The 14,572-nt window shown below is 41.5% G+C and overlaps 1 protein-coding gene and 2 pseudogenes across 3 annotated transcripts in view; 2 read left to right on the top strand and 1 right to left on the bottom strand.

Moving 5' to 3' along the window:
* Positions 1 to 6,691, bottom strand: part of LOC116418788 — an 8,107-nt pseudogene extending 1,416 nt beyond the window's left edge.
* The window catches only part of UHRF1BP1 (UHRF1 binding protein 1), an 83,310-nt gene that overhangs the window by 6,461 nt on the left and 62,277 nt on the right, over positions 1 to 14,572 (top strand). The gene's annotated exons all lie outside the window — the stretch shown is intronic.
* LOC111542946 lies at positions 6,690 to 7,193 on the top strand (annotated as a pseudogene). Its single transcript, XR_002731705.3, has one exon. The product of XR_002731705.3 is annotated as a 60S ribosomal protein L21 pseudogene (transcript).

Below are 14,572 nucleotides of genomic sequence, written 5' to 3'. Positions count from 1 at the left end.
AGACGGAGTCTTGCTCTGTCGCCCAGGCTGGAGTGCAGTGGCCGGATCTCAGCTCACTGCAAGCTCCACCTCTCGGGTTCACACTATTCTCCTGCCTCAGCCTCCGGAGTAGCTGGGACTACAGGCGCCCGCCACCTCACCCGGCTAGTTTTTTTGTATTTTTTAGTAGAGACGGGGTTTCACCGTGTTAGCCAGGATGGTCTTGATCTCCTGACCTCGTGATCCGCCCGTCTCGGCCTCCCAAAGTGCTGGGATTACAGGCTTGAGCCACCGCGCCCGGCCACAAAAATCTTAAGACAATTTCGTCCTTGTAATAGCCCAAGAGGTACATATTAGGCATATTTTATAGATGAAGAAAGGAAGCACAGAAAAGTTAAATAACTTACCCAAAGTTGTAACTAGTAAGTGATAGAGAGATTCAAATGCAGGCAATTCCAATTCCAGAGCTGTGCTCTTCAACTACTCTGCTGCCTAATGCCTCTCATCTATTGAGTGTTTCAAACTGAACATGCTCATGTCACTAGCAGCCACCTGAAGAAACAATATTACCAGCATCTGAGAAGCCTCTCACCCTGCCCTGTGTCTCCTTCCAGTCATTACCTCCACCAAAGGGTAACCAGTGTCCAGATTTCTAACAGCATAGATTAGTTTTGTCAATTTTGTATTTTATGTAAATGGAATTATATTTATACTTTTATGTCTGACTTCTTTAGTGCAACATTTGTGAGATTAATCCATATTTTGCATCAAGTTGTAGACTATTTTTCATTGCTGTGTAGCATTTCATTGTGTGATAATACCTCAGTTTACTTGTACATTTTACTGTTGATGGAATTCAAGATAGTTTACCAGTTTAGGGCTGTTATGAACAGTGCTACTAGAAACATTATAGTACATGTCCTTTAAACAAATGTACACATTTCTGTTGGAAATATATGTAGGGTAGAAGTTTTAGATTGTAGAATATGTATATGTTCAGCTTCAATGGATACACTAAACCATTTTCCAAAGTGGCTATACCAATTTACATTTCCACCAGAAGTGTGTGAGGGATCTGATTATTTTATATCCTTCCCAGTGCTTTGCATTTTTCGTTGTAGCTTATTCTGGTGAATGTATTTTTAATTTTCTTTCTTTCTTTCTTTCTTTCTTTTCACTTTGTCTGTGGTAAACCAGGTAGATATTTTATTTTTACTATCAGTTCAGTTTTTAGATTCTGAGGTATTTAAAATTTTAGTCACAAGCAAATGTCAGAACCTTGAAAATGTAAGATCTTTTTTGGAGAAATGTTCATATTACAAAGGTACGATGAAAATAATTAGGGTTATTTCTGACCATTAACTATAACATTTCTTACTTGGATTGGATGTAATGCTCAGCCCTCTGTCAAAATGACAATCACGTAGATTAAGAGAAGGGAGGGGCTGTTCTCCAGGTATTTGGGTTTTTGTTAAATATTTGATATTTAGGCTACCCTGGATTTTGTTTGTTTGTTTTTTTGGAGACAGGGTCTCGCTCTGTTGCCCAGGTCGGAGTGCAGTGCCATGATCTTGCCTCACAGCAACCCCCACCTCCTGGGCTCCTGTGATCCTCCTACCTCAACCTCCTGAGTAGCTGAGACTATAGGTGCCCACCACCAGGCCTGGCTAATTTTTGTATTTTTAGTAGAGACAGGGTTTCACCATGTTGGCCAGGCTGGTCTCGAACTCCTGACCTCAAGTGATCCGCCCACCTCAGCCTCCCAAAGTGCTGGAATTACAGGCGTGAGCCACCATGCCTGGCCTAGGTTACCCTAGATATTAATGAAATCGTTTCATACTTACTTTGTAATCTTGCCCCATTAGCATAGTATTTTATCTTTATTAAAGAAATGGAAATTTAAATAGCCAGGCATGGTGGTGTGCACCTGTAGTCCCAGCTACTTGGGAGGCTGAGGCAGGAGGATCAGATCACTTGAACCTGGGAGGCTGAGGCTGCAGTGCACTAAGATTATGCCACTGCACTCCAGCCTGGGTGACAGAGTGAGACCCTGTGTGGAAAAAAAAAAAAGTATTTAACAGCAATAAATTTTTCAAAGCAGTACTGTAGTATGTATTTGACATACAATAGCATAATATATGGTTTACAGTAATGAAAATTACCTGCTTTGAAAAATTGAGAAGCATGTCAATGTAGCAGAAAGAACCAGGCTTTGGATTCCAAAAGGTGGCTGTGAATTTTGACTCTGCTACTTCTAAGCCAGACATTCAGCAAGTTTTTTAGCTTCTCCAAGTTTCAGTTTCTTCATCTGTAAAATGGGCATAATAACGCATAATGTTTTAGAGATTAGAAATGTATAAATCTCCTTGGTCCTGGAAAAGTATTCCATAAACAATAACCATTACTATTTATCTTATTAGAGTAGCTCAAGAAAGATGACTGTTACTTTTTGGAGATAATGCTTTTTTTTTTCATCATCTTCAAGGTTATGCCAGACTTTTCCAGATGTCTAATTCTGTAGACATTTAGATATTTGGAAATTACATTTCTTAGTCCTTCAGTACAGAGAGGTTGAGATTAATGCTTTTGCATTGATGCTTGTGCAGAGAAGGAACCAAAGTTGTTCCTATTTATCTTTTTTTTTTCTTCATGGCAACGCATACCTCAAGGAGGAAACTTTGACCTCAGTGTAGCTGAAATAGCTGAAATGTATATACTGGGTTGGGCCTTTAGAGGATTTACTTATACAAAGTCTAAGAAGATAACATACTTTATTAGGGTGAAAAAATATTAGAGGTTATTTAGGTACCCTTACCTAATGCAGAACCTGGTTGAATAATCTGAGTATGGCATTGATTACTGAAAAGAAAGCTGAGTTCTCTATACCCACTGTAGTGTGTCCTCTAAAATAGCAGGGAATGTGTGTCTTGGCTGCTTTGAAATGGGAGAGTTTGAGGATGCGTTGAGTGGGTGAAGTGGGAGAAGATATATGTAGTGAGAATGCATGGTTGGAATTCAGAACTCGGAGAACCTTAGACTTGGGGAGTAATGGTGGTTGTAGGGAGGAGAGGACAAGGAAATCCAGTTCATCCCGTATCTTTAAGGGACCTTTTAACTCTGTGTGGTGAGGGCAAGTATTTGCTACTGGTTGTGAACACATATTAAAGTACTGGTGCTGAATACGGATAAATACTGGAAAAGAACATTTCCCAGTATCTATAAGCAGTAGAATCAATCAGTATCTACAGTAAAGCGGAAAACTAAAGTGTAAAATAGTAATACATCTTAGCAGTTTAGGTAAAGGGTATGTAGTTTGTATCTGTCACAAAAATAAGGCATATATATATATATATATATATATGCGATCTCGGCTCGCTGCCACCTCTGCCTCCCAGGTTCAAGCAATTTTCATGCCTCAGCCTTCTAAGTACCTGGAATTACAGGCACATGCCACCATGCCCAGCTAATTTTTTGTATTTTTAGTAGAGATGGGGTTTCACCATGTTGGCCAGGCTGGTCTCAAACTCCTGGCCTCAAGTAATCCACCTACCTGAGCCTCCCAAAGTGTTGGGATTACAGGCGTGAGATTACAGCCACTGCACCTGGCTAGGCCTAGATATATTATAAAACATTTGTTGAATTGACTGTTGTTTCATTTGCCTACACAGCAGTCTTTTTATATGTATGCTTGGTCTTTAGAGTGCATTGGTTATATGTAGCTTGGATTCCAGCCTATCGTTTTAAAAAATTGTGGAGGCATTGATGGCAATCAGTGTATTTAAGTCAGACTTGACAGAAGCACTGTGTTACTGTGTTCCCAACAGTTATTTCTAAGTTTGAAATTTGGAGTGTGTAGTCCAGTAGAAATAGTGACGTAATGTTGAATAGTTCCCTACATTAGCCTGCAAAAGCCACATAAGATTACTATATGAAGTTCTGGGTCTTGGTTGTTAGGGAACTGTATTTGAAGGAGCTGGGGAGAGGGGGAAAAATACTTTTTCCCCCCATTCCTTGGAGTAAGTTCTTTTAGATCATCGTATCTCATCAAGGACTGTTTTTGGTTGTCATAGTGATTGAGGGTTATGACTAGCGTTTGGTGAGTGAAGGGCCATGTCCTGCAGTACATGGAATAATCTCACATAAAGAAGCATTGTCCCTTGTCTTTTTTGACTTTTGAATGTCATTAGATGTTTATGTAGCTGAATCAACTGTATAGATTAAATGAACTTAGAATCTAACTCTATTTTACATAAAAGCACAAAGTATTGCACAGCTTTAAACTATAGTGAATATTTTAGGAAACTACCATGAGGGAAGATTGTTTTGAACTTTACCAAGAGTTTGTCACCATTTTGGAAAATGCTGTTACTCTTGGTATTGGAATCACCAATATGATAAAGTTATGTATGCCTGCATATTTATTTATTTATTTATTTATTTATTTATTTATTTATTTATTTTTGAGATAGAGTTTTGCTCTTGTTGCATAGGCTGGAGTGCAATGGTGCGATCTCAGCTCACTGCAACCTCTGCCTCCTGGGGTTCAAGCAATTCTCCTGCCTCAGCCTCCCGAGTAGCTGGGATTATAGGTGCCTGCCACCAAGTCCAGCTAATTTTTTTTTTTTTTTTAAACGGAGTCTCGCCCTGTCGCCCAGGCTGGAGTGCAATGGTGCAATCTCGGCTCACTGCAACCTCCACCTCCTGGGTTCGAGTGATTCTCCCGCCTCAGCCTCCCAAGTAGCTGGGATTGCAGGTACCCACCACCACACCCAGCTTATTTTGTAGAGACTGGGTTTCACCGTGTTGGTCAGGCTGGTCTTGAACTCCTGACCTCGGGTGATCTTCTCTTCTCGTCCTCCCAAAGTACTGGGATTACAGGTGTGAGCCACCATGCCCGGCCTGACTGCATTTTTAGTAGTGATACCACATTTGCATGCAAACATCTGACAACTCTGTCTTCTGGTACAGTGGTGTTGGAGCACTTACATGTTGAAATACAAATGATTTCATTGTAAATTATTTTCCTTTTATATTATACTTTGGACATTGCATTTTACTTTTTTTTGAAATTATGTAAGTAAGATTATATTATATGTAAAAAAAAAAAATCACTGAGAGACTGGGCACAGTGGCTTACACCTGTAATCCTAGCACTTTGGGAGGCTGAGGTGGACGGATCACTTGAGCTCAGGAGTTCCAGACCACCCTGGGCAACATGGTGAAACCCGTCTCTACAAAAAATACAAACATTAACTGGGTGTGGGGCATGGTGGCATGTGTTTGTAGTCCAAGCTACTTGTGTGGCTGAGGTGGGAGGATTGTTTGAGCTGGGAGGTCAAGGTTGCAGTGAGCTGTGATCGCGCCACTGCACTCCAGCGTGGGCGACAGAGCAAGACCCTGTATCAAAAAAGAAAGAATAATAATTTTAGTAACTAAGAGAGGCATTGTAAAGTTAAAAAAAAAAAAAGAAAGTAAATAAAGGAGTTGAGTCTGTTAGGGCTGAAAACTGCTGACCTAGTATGAAATTTCTTTTGTATGAAATTTTGAAACGGCTAAAGTTTGCTCTTGTACACTCTCTTTTTTTCCTACTATATGTCTCTTCCTCACCTCTGGAGGTCTCTTTTCTCATACCTCTAGTTGCTCTGATTTTGCCCTCAGTGCTTTGCTACGGTACCCCCAACCTGCTCAGGTCTGCATGCTCAGTTTCCCTTGCTTTTTCACCAGAATCCTCAAATCTTTAGGATATAAGATTTCAACTAAGTCAGGAGGAAAAGTAGAGAACATATGTTGGAGCAGGAATGCCACCAAATAAATAACCAGATCTAATTCAGAATATGTCCTACTAGGTTTGCTCTCCTAAGCTACCCTTACTTTCACAGTTTCTGAATCCACAGATACTCCAAAAGTTCCCAGTTTGTTTTGTTTTTCCAAAATGGTTTCTGTGGCAGTGGGGACAGGACATGGGTCTGGGGAGCATGGTATGTATCAGTCATTTGAAAGTTGAAGAGTTCTAATATGTAGAAAATCCAAATGAGGGAATAAGTTAATCCAAGCTGACTGCTTCTGGTCATCTGTCTCGGTGCTTTCCTCAGCAATACTGAAAACATTCATTTTTCCTTCTCAGATAAATCTTTTTCTTTTTCTTTCTTTTTTAAATGTTTCTTTAAACTTGGATGAAAGAAGGGGCTGCAGTTGAGGAACACATTTCATTTGAGAAAGTGTCTTCACAGAGGCTGATACGAAGTTAGAGGCCTTGCAGTATGTAGTAGTATGTGTATCCTTTTGCTGAGCCTCAGTAAATCCCCACACTGTCTTCCTTTCAGGCAGGCTCTGGCTCCTTAGTCCTCTGAGCCCAGGTGAGGTTCCTCGTCTCTTTAAGGAAGGCTTGCTGCAGGAATATTGGATACACATCTGTAGGTAGTGTCTCAGCTCTTCCCAGATGCCTGGGCTGGAGAGTTCAGGTAGTGTATCCTTTTTGTCAGCTGGACCCAGACACTGAGCTACCTTTGAGGACTCTGTTTTGGAGACTATTTATTCATTAATTATTTAGGCAAACTTTATTGCCCATCTGCCATTGGTTGCCAAGCAGTAGGAACTCAAAGACAAATGAGACAAGGTTTCTGTTAAAGGACCTAACTGCCACTAGGTCTGTAAGCAAAAAGCCCAGTAATGCATTAAGAAGTATCTGCAGCCTTTCGGCCGGAACCGCCATCTTCCAGTAATTCGCCAAAATGATGAACACAAAGGGAAAGAGGAGAGGCACCCGATATATGTTCTCTAGGCCTTTTAGAAAACATGGAGTTGTTCCTTTGGCCACGTATATGCGAATCTATAAGAAAGGTGATATTGTAGACATCAAGGGAATGGGTACTGTTCAAAAAGGAATGCCCCACAAGTGTTACCATGGCAAAACTGGGAGAGTCTACAACGTTACCCAGCATGCTGTTGGCATTGTTGTAAACAAACAAGTAAAGGGCAAGATTCTTGCCAAGAGAATTAATGTGCGTATTGAGCACATTAAACACTCTAAGAGCCGAGATAGCTTCCTGTAACGCGTGAAGGAAAATGATCAGAAAAAGAAAGAAGCCAAAGAGAAAGGTACCTGGGTTCAACTGAAGCGCCAGCCTGCTCCACCTAGAGAAGCACACTTTGTGAGGACCAATGGGAAGGAGCCTGAGCTGCTGGAACCTATTCCCTATGAATTCATGGCATAATAGGTGTTAAAAAAAAAAATACAAGACCTCTGGGCTGAAAAAAAAAAAAAAAAAGAAGTATCTGCAGAGCTGGGGGGTTGGAGTGGGGAGTGAGACAGATGGGAAGAAGGTGATGCCAGGCAGAGGGAGCTGCATGAACAATGGTACTGGGTTGAGAAGCAGCAGGGTGCATTTAGGAGACTGCGTATGGTTCTGTATCACTCGAATGTAGGGTTCGAGGGTGGAACACAGCTAGAAATGATATTGGAAAGACAGAAACTAGATCATAGAGGCCTTTTGTACTATGCCAAGACATCTAGATAGGGCTCAGCTTGTTCCCTGCTGCCTTCAGTTGCTACTGCCTTTGATCTGAGGCAACTGAAACAGCTCCAAACCTCTACACCTGTGTTGACTTTTTTAAAAGTCAGGGAGATTGTATGGTTTAGTCCAGGCTGCAGGTTCTTGAGCCAGACTGCCAGATTTTGAATCTTAGCTCTGTCAGTTACTAGCTCTATGACCTGGGCAAGTTATTTAACCTTTCTATGCCTCAGTTTTCTCATATATAAAATGGTGATAATAGTAATCTTTTACATCATGAGGTCATTGAGAGAAATACATTAATTTAAAATGTATAGGGTGGGCACAGTAGCTCACACCTGTAATCCTAGCACTTTGGGAGGCCAAGGTGGGCGGATGGGTTGAGCTCGGAAGTTCCACACCAGCCTGGGTAACATAGCAAGACTCCATCTCTACAAAAAATAAAAAAAATCAGCTGGGCATCGTGGCACACACCCGTGGTCCCAGCTACTTGGAAGGATCACCTTAGCCTGAGAGGTCAAGGATTTAGTGAGCCGGGACTGTGCCACTACACTTCAGCCTGGGCAACGGAGTGAGATCGTGACTCAAAAAAAAAAAAAAAAAAAAAAAAAGTATAAATATAAGCTGGATGGCTGGGTATGGTGGCTCACACATATAATCCTAGCACTTTGGGAGGCTGAGGCAGGTGGATCACGTGAGGTCAGGAGTTTGAGACCAGCCTGGCCAACATGGTGAAACCCCGTCTATACTAAACATACAAACATTAGCCAGGCATAGTGGCTCATGCCTGTAATCCTAGCTACTTGGGAGGCTGAGGCAGGAGAATCGCTTGAACCTGGGAGGTGGAGGTTGTAGTGAGCTGAGATCATGCCACTGCACTCCAGCCTGGGCAACAGAGCGAGACTCTGTCTCAAAAAAAAAAAAAAGATAAGCTGGGTGTGGTGGTGCATGCCTGTATTCTTAGCTACTCAGGTGGCTGAGGCGGAATGATTGCTTGAGCCTGCCCAGGAGTTCAAGACCAGCCTGGGTGATATAGCAAGACCCTATCTCAAAAAAAAAAAAAAAAAAGAAAAAGTATAAAGTGCTTAGAGTGGTATCTAGAATAAAGTAAGCAATTATTAAATATTAGCTATTTTAAAAATAATTTTTATTCTCAGAGCAATAGCATCCTTTTTCATTTTTCTTGGATGTTAATTTTATTTTATTTATTTTTTTTGAGACAGAGTCTCGCTCTGTCGCCCAGGCTGGAGTGCAGTGGCTGGATCTCAGCTCACTGCAAGTTCCGCCTCCTGGGTTTACGCCATTCTCCTGCCTCAGCCTCCCGAGTAGCTGGGACTACAGGTGCCCGCCACCTCGCCCGGCTAGTTTTTTTGTATTTTTTAGTAGAGACAGGGTTTTACCGTGTTAGCCAGGATGGTCTCCATCTCCTGACCTCGTGATCCACCCATCTCAGGCTCCCAAAGTGCTGGGATTACAGGCTTGAGCCACTGCGCCCGACCTAATTTTATTATAAAGCTTCTAGACTGGGCTTTTAAAATGTATTTATTTCTCTGTCACCTTTTTAAGCACTTTGCACACCTAATTATCTCTAATGGGAAGAGTGTGCCTTCTACCTCAATCTCACAAAGAGATTTATTTTCATATTTACAGATGATAGTCTTAAACCTGGTTTAACAAGTCTGGTTAATCAGACATATTAGAGTTGCTTTGCAATGTGTAGAAGAATGTAGATGGACTGTTGGATAGCTCATTCCACCTATTTGGCAATTGTCATTTATTTGCTTTGTATTGTTATCAAGTCATTAAGTATTAATTGAGCATCCTTTTCCTAAACTTTATGTTTGACATAGACTAAATTTCCCAGTTCTTGCTCTTGAGGATCTCATAGTCCTTAGGGTTAGAGACCTTTGTTTTTATTTTAAATTCTGTTTTGTATCCTCCACAGTTCTTTTATATGGTTTGAGGCCATTACCCTAGCCAGTTGAATGTGCTGCTCTCAGGTATGTGTTCATGCAATCATTTGCCCAGGTGAAACAACTCGGAGGTCTGACAGGGCTTTTCTTTCACCACCATATGTAAAAGAGAGCTCATATTGCGCAGTCTTTGCCTCTTAACATAAGCATACATGTTGGTCAAAGTTAGGGTCAGTTCTGCTTAGAAATTAACGACAGCCTTACTGTATGAATTTTCTTATCCTCAGTTTCTTCCTTGGGCAATTTTCAAAGATACATGCTACACTTCTCTAAATAGCTGTTTGAGGCAGTAACATGGATAACCTATTCTTTTTTTTTTTTTTCCCCTGAGATGGAGTTTTGCTCTGTTACCCAGGCTGGAGTGCAGTGGTGCAATCTTGACTCTTTGCAACCTCCTCCTCCTGGTTCAAGCGATTCTTCTGTCTCAGCTTTCCGAGTAGCTGGATTACAGGCTCCTGCCACCACATCCAGCTAATTTTTGTATTTTCAGCAGAGACAGGGTTTCACCATGTTGGCCAGGCTGGTCTCGAACTCCTGACCTCAAGTGATCCACCTGCCTCGGCCTCCCAAAGTGCTGAGATTACAAGCATGACCCACTGCACCTGGCAGATAACCTATTCTTATCCAATAGTGAATAACAAGCAATGCCTGTTAGTGGAATAGGCCTTCCTTTTCTGAGCATTAGCAAGTACATTTTCACTTGGGGTAATCTAGAGCCTGCATGTAGGTTTTAACACTAGGAGTCTAATATTCACAGTGTATCAATTACTGTCCTAGATGTAGGTTTGGGAATTGTCAAGAAATGGAAGTAAAGGAAATTAAGGGAGCTGTTAGGATGACAAGAAATGTTCCTAACAAAGTGAGACATGCCAATACGTGAGTCAAGAGGTATAGTATCTTCAGGACTAGTGTAGGGAAAGAATCTGGGCCCTAACCACTATGGGAGCTGAATGGTCAAATAATTGAAAGCGGGTAGAGGGTTGCTATCTCTGAGATAGAGTCACTGAGGAGCTCTGAGTTCTTATTCTAGAATGATTACAGGTGTGAGCCACTGCGCCTGGCCTGAAGGTATTCACTTCTAGGAAAGAAGACTGGCTCAAGCCAAACAGGTTATTAGGACTTGAGCTAAACAGGGTAGGTTTTAGCAAGTCTTTGTGCTTAGAGGAGGGAATTAGAATGTTCAGCAAGACTACTGTTGAGAATTAAGAAAAGAGAACCTCTGGGGAATCCTTGTCCTTTCAACTGGCCCAGTATTGGAATGGCAGTAAATGAGAGTGCTGCAAGTCGTGGGCTAGACAGCTACCATGGGTGTGGGAAATATGTGCAATGAGTTAGATTTGTTGAGAATGTAAATCCATGTTATGTCTATGAAAGAAATATGGGAATATCTGTCAAAATAGAAAATGTAGGCTGGATGTGGTGGCTCACGCCTATAATCCCAGCACTTTGGGAGGCTGAGGTGGGCGGATCATTTGAGATCAGGAGTTCGAGAACAGCCTGGCCGACATGTTGAAACCCTGTCTCTACTAAAAATAGAAAAAATTAGCTGGGTGTGGTGGTGGGCACCTGTAATCTCAGCTACTTGGGAAGCCGAGGTAGGAGAATGGCTTGAACCTGGGAGGCAGAGGTTGCAGTGAGCTGAGATGGTACCACTGCACTCCAGCCTGGGGAACAGAGTGAGACTCTATCTAATAATAAGAATAGAAATCAGTGGGCTGGGTGTGGTGGCTCATGACTGAAATCCCAGCACTTCGGGAGGCCAAGGTGGGTGGATCACCTGAGGTCAAGAGTTTGAGACCAGCCTGACCAACATGGTGAAACCTCGTCTCTACTAAAAATACAAAATTAACTGGGCATGGTGGTGGGCACCTGTAATCCTAGCTACTCTGGAGGAGGCTGAGGCAAGAGAATCCCTTGAATCTGGGAGGCGGAGGATGCAGTGAGTCGAGATCGCGCCATTGCACCACTCCAGCTTGGGCAAAAAGACTGAAACTCCGTCTCAAAAAAAAAAAAAAAAAAGAAAGAGAAATCAGTGAAATTAAAAACAGGGCAAACAGAGAATTAATATAACCAAAAATTGTTTTGTTTCTGGAAAAGATTAATGAATTTAGTTCACCTTTAGCAAGACTGATCAAGGAAAAAAGAGAAAACATAAATATTGTCAGCGGTAAAAGAGGGGATATCATTATAGATCTTACAGATGTTAAAAAGATGTTAAGGGATATTATGAACATCTTTTTGTTTTTTTTTGAAACAGGATCTCACTCTGTTGCCCAGGCTGGAGTGCAGTGACACAGTCATGGCTCACTGTAGCCTTGACCCCCTGGGCTCAAGGGATCCTCCCACCTCAGCCTCCCCAGTAGCTGGGACTACAGGTGCGTGCCACCATGCCTAATTTTTTTCATTTTTTGTAGAGACAGGATTTCATCATGTTGCCCAGACTGGCCTCAAATTCCTGGACTTAAGAACCATCCTGCCTTAGCCTCCCAAAGTGTTAGGATTACAGGTGTAAGCCACTGCACCTAGCCTGAACATCTTTTTGTCAATAAATTAAATAACTTAAGTGAAATGCACAACATTATTTGAATAAAGGCTCATATAGTTTCATTGGTGATTTATTTTAAACATTTAAGAAATAAATAATACCCATTTTACAGAAATTATTTTAGGAAATAAATATTTCCAAACTTGTTTGATAAATTCAGCATGACCTTGATAAGAAAAACATGACAAAGATGTTATAAGGAAAGAAAACTTCAGACCGCCAGGTTTGGTGGCTCAGCCCTGTATTTCCAACACTTTGGAAGACTGAGGAGGGAGGATCATTTGAGCCCAGGAGTTTGAGACCAGCTTGGGCGACATGGCAAAACCCTGTCTCTACAAAAAATTAAAAAATTAGTTGGGCGTGGTGGCGCATGCCACTAGTCTCAACTACTCAGGAGGCTGAGGCAGGAGGATTGATTAAGCCCAGGAGGTTGAGGCTGCAATAAGCAGCAGTTGCACCACTGCCTGAGCAATGGAGCAAGACTCTGTCTCAGAAACAAAAGTTTCAGATCAATATTCATTATGAACAAAGATTAATAAGTTCTTAATAAAAGACAGTTGACCCTTGAACAATAGTGGGGTTTAGGGGTACCAGTTGCCATGCATAGTCGAAAATCCATGTATGACTTTTGACTCCCCAAAAACTTTTTTTTTTTAATTCTTTTTTAGACAGGGTCTTGCTGTGTTGCCCAGACTGGAGTGCAGTGTTGCGATCTCAGCTTACTGCAACCTCTGCCTCCTGGGTTCAAGCGATTCTCCTGCCTCAGCCTCCGAGTACTGGAGTGTGCCACCATGCCCGGCTAATTTTTGTATTTTTAGTAGAGATGGGGTTTCACCGTGTTGACCAGGGTGGTCTCCAACTCCTGGCCTCATGTGATCCACTTGCCTTGGCCTCCCAAAGTGCTGGGATTGTAGGCGTGAACCGCCGTGCCTGGCCCAAAAACTTACTACTAATAGTTTACTGTTCACTGGAAGCCTCACTGATGACAAACAGTTCATTGACACATATTTTGTATATGTATTATATATTGTATTCTTACAGTAAAGTCAGCCAGAGAAAAGAAAACGTTCAGAAAATCATAAGGAAGATAAAGTACATTTACAGTACTATACTAAATCTATGCATTCCACAAGTTTACATCATCTGTTTACAAGATTAATCATCTTTCTGAAGTGGCAGGTACCCGGAGCTGCAGATCTCAATCTATAGAACATATCAGACAGTTCAACTATTCTTTATAATGTCATGACTTTCCTCTGCTTCTTGGGAGCATTTCCAGCATCACTAGTGGCATTTTGTGCGGGTCCCATGGTGTTATTCAGGGTTTACAGTATTGCACTAAGCATCACGAAATGTACACAAGAACATACAGGAGATCACTTTTTTACTGCAATATGCAATTTATTGGAGAGACGAACTGCTCTGCTGAGATGACATGAGACAACGTTTTAAGCAGATCCTCAACACGTGAGCTCACTGCAGTATTAATAGGAGGTGGCTACAACATTATTACAGCAGTATAGTATGTACTACAGTTAATTTTATGCAGTTATGATTATTTAGTAGTTACTTGAGACAGGGTCTCACTGTGTCACCCAGGCTGGAGTGCATTCCACGATCATCGCTCATTGCAGCCTCTACGGATACTCCCACCTTAGCCTACTGAGTAGCTGGGACTACAGTCATGTGCCACCACGCCCAGCTAATTATTTTGTTTTTTTGTAGAGACGGGTCTCACTATGTTGCCCAGGCTGGTCTCAAACTCCTGGGCTCAAGCAGTCCTCCTGCCTGGACCTCTCAAAGTGCTGTGACTACAGGTGTGAGCCACTGTGCCTGGCCAGTTATCATTTAGTACTGCATCTTTATATTTGTTTACATTTCTCCTGACTGCAAATGGTGTCCTGTATGGTCTGTAAGTATTTGTGCACTTAAGTTTTGATAAATTTCAACTTTTTATAATAGATTTGTATAAACTTTAGGATAGTAAATGATAGAATAGACTAGTGTCTACATATATTTTATGCATTCATGACGTACCTAACCTTTTCTTAATTTAAAAAATATTTCTAGGCTATGAGGTTTGTCTGCAAGTTTTTTCAAGTTGTCACAAATCTCCAAAAGTTTTTCCAAACTTTTATCAAATTTACTGAAACTTACACACACAAACATAGACTGTACGTGGCGACATTGGCAGTCTAGAGAGATGCAAATAAACATTCAATACGTATGATATTCAGGGACAGGGACAGGCTCGTTTTTGTTGACATGTCAGGTCTCCCTAAATTGAGCTAAGATTCACTGCAATCCCAATCAGTTTCAGCAGAGTTTTTAAAAAACAGAAATAGGCAGGCTGATGTGAAATTTTATATGGAAATGAAAAGGACCTAGAATGATCAGAATAATCTGAACAAATGAACACAAAGGATTTTTTTATGCTTAAAATGAAGCTGCAGTATTAAAGGCAGTGTGGTATTGGCATAAGTATATATAGGTCAGATGAACAAAATAGAAAATTCAGACATGAGTCATAGCCACGTGCGATGGCTCACGCCTGTAATCTCAGC

The sequence above is a fragment of the Piliocolobus tephrosceles genome, chromosome 5 (assembly GCF_002776525.5).
Source record: "Piliocolobus tephrosceles isolate RC106 chromosome 5, ASM277652v3, whole genome shotgun sequence".
Taxonomy (NCBI): domain Eukaryota; kingdom Metazoa; phylum Chordata; class Mammalia; order Primates; family Cercopithecidae; genus Piliocolobus; species Piliocolobus tephrosceles.
This window is presented reverse-complemented; position numbering and strand designations above follow the sequence as displayed.